Genomic DNA, 7400 nt, shown 5'->3' on the forward strand with positions numbered 1-7400 from the left:
CTCAGCACTGGTGTGGGCAACACTGCATTCATTCTCAGGGGAAAAACAGCTTTATCTAAATACCGGGCCGTTTTTAGTGACCTTGGATCAAGATGAAAACTTTTAGATACACTATCTACAGAAAGAGGCAGTTCATCTTACTTTGAGGCCTGTTTCCCAGACAAAGATAAATGAAAACTCAGAGTAAAAATGTGTTTAATGGATAGACACCAGTGGCAGGGCATAATTTACTCACGGATTAGGTTGTATCCATAAACAGGACTTTATCCAACTTCCTCTTTATGTGAGCCATATTATGACCGAGGGCTAGAACAGACTTGCCTGAATATGCCTGGGCACATGTCCACTTCACCTTGATTCCCTGCACCATCTGGTGATGGCTCAATAACTTCTGGCTATGAATTGAGTGATCATTACAAATTCCAATCTAGTTATACAGAGCTGGGTACTGAAGCCATTTTTACAGGAAGAATATTATCAAATACCTTATGAATATCTTTCATGTGCATCAGAACCATCCAAAATGTGTTAGGAATGTCCAGTTTGAGCGTAATAATTTGCTTCATAAACCACCAGTCCATCTGTGCCATCTGAAAGCTTTAAGGAGATTGTTAGATAACAAGCTTTTGAAAAGGAAAATGGGTTGATCTTGCCGTTTGCTTTTTACCATGTTATTTGCTTTCAAAGATGGAAGTCATGCCATTTTTCTATTAAAAGAATCATAAAAAAATGCATTAAAAAAAGTGAAAAAAGACTAATGTATAGTTTAAAAAATAATAATAAAAAAATAAGACAATTTCACATTTGATTCAGTGTGTTACTTGCTGTTTTCTTTGTAATTATTTGTGAAATTTAATCAGTTCTTGAGTTCCTGAATATATTTATATCTAAGTAAAAATATTAAAAAGCACAGTTTTCAGTACTGATAAACATGTTTGAGCAGCAAATCAGCATATTAGAATGATTTCTGAATAATCATGTGACATTGAAGAATGCTGCTGAAAATTCTTGCTGTCACCGAAATAGTTGTACAAATATATTGAAATTGAAATTTTTTAAAAACTGGATTGGGTTGCTATTAATGACTTCATAGTATAATTTTAAATGTTTTAATATCAGGTGCAGTTACTGTTTCCTTACATAAAAAAAACAAAATCACATTTAAAGCATCTTTACCTTTCTGCACTATTATAAAAGGCAAGTCACTAGAGAAATCTCACATCTAAACTCACCAAAAAGCTTCTCTTGGCATCCAAGAAGTCTTTATATGACAGACGCTGCTCTTGTTCATTCCAAGGAGAGCTCAGAAACCACAACGATACATAAAAACTAAACCCCACTCGCACAATGTCAGACAGAGACAATGATGTTTTACCCAGTGGAAATTACTCAAAATTATGTTTATGCACTGTGTCCTTGGATGATGAGAGAGAAAGATTAATGTATGCAAATGTCTTCATAAATTTATTGACTTTCTGGCTTCCAGGTAAGTGTGTTTACAACGTGACGGGTTTGATTCCAAATGTTAACCGTTCCATCCAGATAAGGACAGTTCATACAAAGGAGAGCAAAATGTCAGGTTTTAGATATGTGACTTATTCAGTTGGCATTCTATAACCATTTTGTCAAAGTTTATTTGACTAATTCTAAAAAGTAGATTGCTTTTTGGATGTAATAGCTATTTTATTATACATTTACAACATTTCAAGATGTACATTCAGGAGATTTGCATTCATTATACTCTTCATCGCTAAAGTTAACTGGTAATCTTTATAGATGAGTGACAGCAGCTCTAGGTAAATAGGTGTTTAATGGGTTAAAATGTTATTTGGTAAGAAACTATTTCTCTTTGCATGATGAAGGTAAGGCCCAATAAAATAATAATGAAGGGAAAACTAAATGCATGAATGAATGTAAATACATATGTAAATGTTCTATGATCGTAGATTGTGAAGGGTGGAAACGCTGACAATATAGACTGTGTAGAGTGGATTGTGGATTTTTGCAGAACCTAAGCTCTTTGACCAACAAAACTTTTCTGATTACTGAAACCTAAATAAAAAGCAAAAAGCTCAATTTAAACGTAAAGTTAATAACAAATTACACCATGGTCACATGACTTGAAAGTTTTAAGACTACAGAAGTGTCTTAATAGAGCATCACAGTCCCGCCCACAGCTGGTGCCGGAAGTAAAAATTCAATGCAATTTCCGTATTGACATTTGGGGTATAAGCCATAAAAACGTAACCATACATGGTAGACTTAAAACCTGCTATGGCTGTACTAAGTGAGAGTATATGCTCATATAAATGCAAAAAGATCATGGGGCACTAACCTTGTTTTGATATAAATGCCTTTTATTCACGATGTCTTGGCTAAGTACTTCATTACCCACAATCCTGAACAATCCCACAATCCCACAGTGATGCATCTGATTGGTGGATCTTGTGTAACCATCTTGTTAAACCCCGCGAAGGTCCGTGAAGACTGAATATCATTAATTAAAAAAATAATAATAAAAACCTGTGTTGTGTTTTTGCACAGTAGACTTATCAGTGCAATCATGATCTCCTTGGCTGCCATGAGAGTTTTGCAGGGAGGTTGGTAACTTTAGCAAGGCTGTAGCCTTCATATGGTATGAGTCATATCAAGCATTTTATAATGCCACTGTCAAAACAATATTTAGCCTAGGCATACCTTTTTGTGCATTTACTGAACATTTGTGTAATGGCAACGACATGTGTTGATGACTGAGCGGTGATTGCAGTCAGGTACAAAGCACTGCACCATGTTGCTGACGTTATTGTTAACCACTTTCACACACGCACACAATATAAAATACACGATGATAAATATAAAATTCAATACACAATACCTATATAAAACACTATTTATTTACACGATTAATACTGAAAGAACTGGTATTACTGCACATTCACTATATAAAATTAAATTCACTGGAGGAAAAAGTTCACGCGAGCAGCCGTCATCAGATTCGGAAGCAGTAAAAGAAAGTTTGGAAGTCGCTCAAAAGGCTTGTTCGCGGTCGTGGCTTCAGTCGAATTTCAGAGAGCCGTGGTGGTTTAGGGGATGAGTAGTTCCTGCGCTCGAAATTAAAATATGTACACAGTCTTGTACCTTTGATTTTTTTTTGATTTTCTCTTAATTTTTTTTTTACTCGAAAATTATATGTTATATGCTTATGAGTTCAGCCGTTGCTGGTTATCCTCACACATGCTTTAAAGGGGGGGGTGAAATGCTATTTCATGCATACTGAGTTTTTTACACTGTTAAAGAGTTGGATTCCCATGCTAAACATGGACAAAGTTTCAAAAATTAAGTTGTATGTTTGAAGGAGTATTTTTGTTCCCAAAATACTCTTTCCGGTTTGTCACAAGTTTCGGAAAGTTTTTTTTCGAGTACGGCTCTGTGTGACGTTAGATGGAGCGGAATTTCCTTATATGGGTCCTAAGGCACTTCTGCCGGAAGAGCGCCTCCCGTACAGCGAGGCTGAGCAGCACAGACATTTCACTGGTCAGAGCGATTCACTGATCAGAGCGAGAGCGTCGCGAAAAGTCACAAAAGAAGTGTGTTTTTGGTTGCCAGGGCAAGACAACCCTGCACAGATTACCAAAAAAAAACAGCATTAAGGGACCAGTGGATGGAGTTTATTTTTACAGAGCATCAAAGGAGTTGTGCAAGTGTTTTTGTTTGTTCCCTGCATTTCGAAGATGCTTGTTTTACAAACAAGGCCCAGTTTGACGACGGATTTGCACATCGTTTATTTCTTAAGGATGATGCAATCCCAACGAAAAAGGGTCATGATCGTGTGTTGGAACCGCAGGCGGTGAGTAAAACTGCTTCAAATATCTCTGCCTCCTTGTTAGTGCGTCCCCTCCCATGCCAGAGACCCGGGTTCGAGCCCCGCTCGGAGCGAGTCGTTGCTGCTTCTGCTTTCGTTCAGTTTCAGCCTCTGGATCTGATTCTGGATCATAAATAAACGGCTGAATCTGACTGTAAGCCATGGTTTGTTTTGGATGATGGGTTTTCCCTCATGGTAATGTCACAGCTTCCACATGCTCTCAACGCAAAAGCCTATTCGCGCTCTTGATTCTTTAGCTCCGCCCACACGTCACGCCTCCAGGCGCTCGTGTTTTTCCGGGAAAAATTGGTACAGACTATCTTTCTCTTATGAATATAATAAAACTAAAGACTTTTTGGATTTATGAAGGATGCAGTACTTCTCTTTAGGTACTCAAGATTAACAGGATATTGAGTGAAAACGAGCATTTCACCCCCCCTTTAAAACTCTTTAGATACGTATTTTAACGAAAGTTGGCCGGGAAAAAAATTAAATGTCCGACAAAATTAAATCTCTCCGGTCCTCATATGTGATTTCAACGAAATGTATCCAGAGTGGACCAAGCTGGCCAAGATAGCCTGTGTAATCCCTGTCTCGAGTGTTCCTGCAGAGAGGGGGTTCTCGCTGCAAAATCGTATCAAGACAAGGCAGCGAAGTCGCCTTGCGGAGAACAAGGTTACGCGGCTTATGCGCATTGCAAGTTGTGGAGAGACACTGGGAAGTTTTGATTTTAAGTCGGCAGCTGCACAATTCAGCACTGCAAAAAAGCGTAAAAAGTAGCCAAAAATGACGCGAGACAATGTTATAGGTCTAGTCATTTGTTTGTTCAAGGAGTCATTTCACACGGTGGCCAATTTAAATGTTACCAGCTAAATGAGACATACTGAGTTTATAATTAAGTTTGCTTGAATAAAAACAATGCTATATTCGGATATCTTATGTGAGGAAGGGGGGTTGGTTTGTTAAACTATGAAATGTGAAACCATATTAAAAAACAATTGGTTGATTGACGCCAATCGGACGTTCATGTTTGAAAGTTGGGCTAATAAACATGTTGCATATACGGCCTGATTATGTCATTTTTTAAGTTACATAAACTGCTTTCAGTTTTCCTCAACTTGACTAATTAAGAGGCGATATTTGACCGGCATATCATCAAAATGTCCGGAAAACGAAACGTCTGCCGGTCACTTTGACTGGCACCATTTTTTTTCTAGTATATATATATATATATATATATATATATATATATATATATATATATATATGTATATGGTTAGGGATATATATTCCTGTGTATTCCTAGTTGGACTAATTAGTTCAAAGCATGGGTGATAAAATGGTTCCGTATTGTCTGTAAAACTGTGAAAAGATGGCTGGAAAACCACTGAATGTGGAAGTTGCATAATCAGGTGGATTTCTAGATTACTAACATAACAATTACTTATGCGACCCTGTGGTGAGTGCAACCAGACCAAGGGTTCGCGATTAAACTTTAGACAGAGCAATAACTTTCGAACCAGTCACAGGACACAAAGGATGGCCTAAATACACATATGGTGGTGCGGCAAGGTCTGTTTTCCATATGTGCTACGTACATGTACTGCATGGTTTTATAATCTGCAAATCATTTATGTGAGTGTACGGACATATTATGAAACATCACACCACTTTTGACTTGATAGACCAGTCTAAGACCTTTGAAGAAAATTCAGAGAGTTTCTTGCTTGCGATGTGTCTGAATGTGGTGATATCTTTTTCTTGATCTGCTTTAGTGGTTGCTTTCATTTCACTGATAATATTCGGCTGCGGTTGTGATGGGAAAGAATCAAGTTTTGTGGAGTATTTTAATAGCACTGAGCCCATCTCGAGAAGCTGCTGTAAAAGATTAAATTCTTGTTAACATCGAATATGAAATAAATCTTTGTGAGGGGTGTTAACGCTGAACAGAATTGCTTTCAGACGAACTTCTGTCTGTGCTTGCTAAAGGCAATTAATGCCCTCTGATGGCTAATCCTTTGTCAATTAAGTTTCCAATCAGAATGGTAATAATACTTAACTGTCCCACAACTTTAACAAGATATTAAGTTTTCTGTAAGATGTAATTTGACAATAAGAAGGTTTGCTGAGGTGATTTTTGGGGGTACTAGGGTATTCTGACCTTTTGCTTTCTGGGGAATTGCAACACAGTTGCTTAGGTCCTCTGGTAGTTGATAGGGTGTTGGTAATGTGTGGTTAGATTTTTCTGGGTGACTGATAGGGTGTAGAAAGATCTTCTGGGATCTACCATTTACAAAGTTGCTGTATTACTTGCTAGTTTGCAAGAGTAGTTGTTATAGTATCTGTTGGGTCATTATGGTATTCAGGGTGGTCGCTTGTGTTTTGTTTGGTGGGTAGGTTTTCTGGGTAGCTGGTCATTTGTTACGAGGGTGGATCTAGCCAAGGTATGTCCAATGATTTTTAGATCCCACCCCAATTAAACATGTGAACCAGGGGTCGGATCCATAAAAATCTTAAGACATAAGTTAAGAATTTTCTTAAGAATGTTCCTAAGTGTAATTCTTGAAAGGTTATTACAGTAAATATGTTCTTAAGAAATAAGAAAATGTCTTTATCAGCTCTTGCTGAAAACTCATTGATTAACAAAATGAAAGAACTTCCACTGGTGTCTTTTTGCAATTCCTGCAGGTAACCATAATGATCATAATAAGAGAGCACATTATTTTAATCAAAACCAGCTTGAGGGGCACTCAGCTTCAAGTTTTCATTGTGTCGAATTTTTGAATAATTTATTTCTTAAGAGCCTGCCTCAACATGGAGCAATTGGTTTCATTCATTTTTGTGTGGTTTTTTTGCACTCTCACTACAGTGAACAAGTTCAATGTAGATGTAATATGTAGCTATTGTTATGTTGTAATGCTTAGTTAAATAACCCAATAAATAAAATAGCCCAATAAATGTATTCTTCTTACCCTTGGGCAATCAAGACCAGGCGCGCAGATGGCACTAGGGACGAGGGGGACATGACCCCCCCCCCAGATTCATAGTAACCAGATCCGTCCCCCTCACTTTCTCAATGAAAGGTTCTATTGGTAAATAGAGGTTTAATCTGAGTTTCCGCGATGTACATTAGACCCGGCCCGCCGCTCCTTTAAACCTGTACAAACTAAAAAACTAAACGATTTTTGAAACATGCTTTTGACTGCTGTGTCTTACCAAGTCCCAAAACACACTTGTAGCCAATAAGCGGTAAGGGGGCATGTCTTGTCCTGATGCCGAGATGAGAGCGCTCAATTTGAGTGCACAGGATGCATATTACATTACATTTACATTTAGTCATTTAGCTGATGCTTTTATTGAGAGAGATTGCAGATAAAAAAGAGGGTTTACAATCAAGCAAGAGGTAGGACCCACCTAAATATCGAAGCAGTTTTCCAGCGGTGGAGAGAAACTCAAGGATTGGAATGGCTTGAATCGGATGCTGAAGTTTATTTGTTTCTTTTTGATAGGTGAGTAACGATTTTCCGTTGTTTCACAC

Source organism: Carassius gibelio, chromosome A10, assembly GCF_023724105.1.
Source record: "Carassius gibelio isolate Cgi1373 ecotype wild population from Czech Republic chromosome A10, carGib1.2-hapl.c, whole genome shotgun sequence".
NCBI lineage: Eukaryota > Metazoa > Chordata > Actinopteri > Cypriniformes > Cyprinidae > Carassius > Carassius gibelio.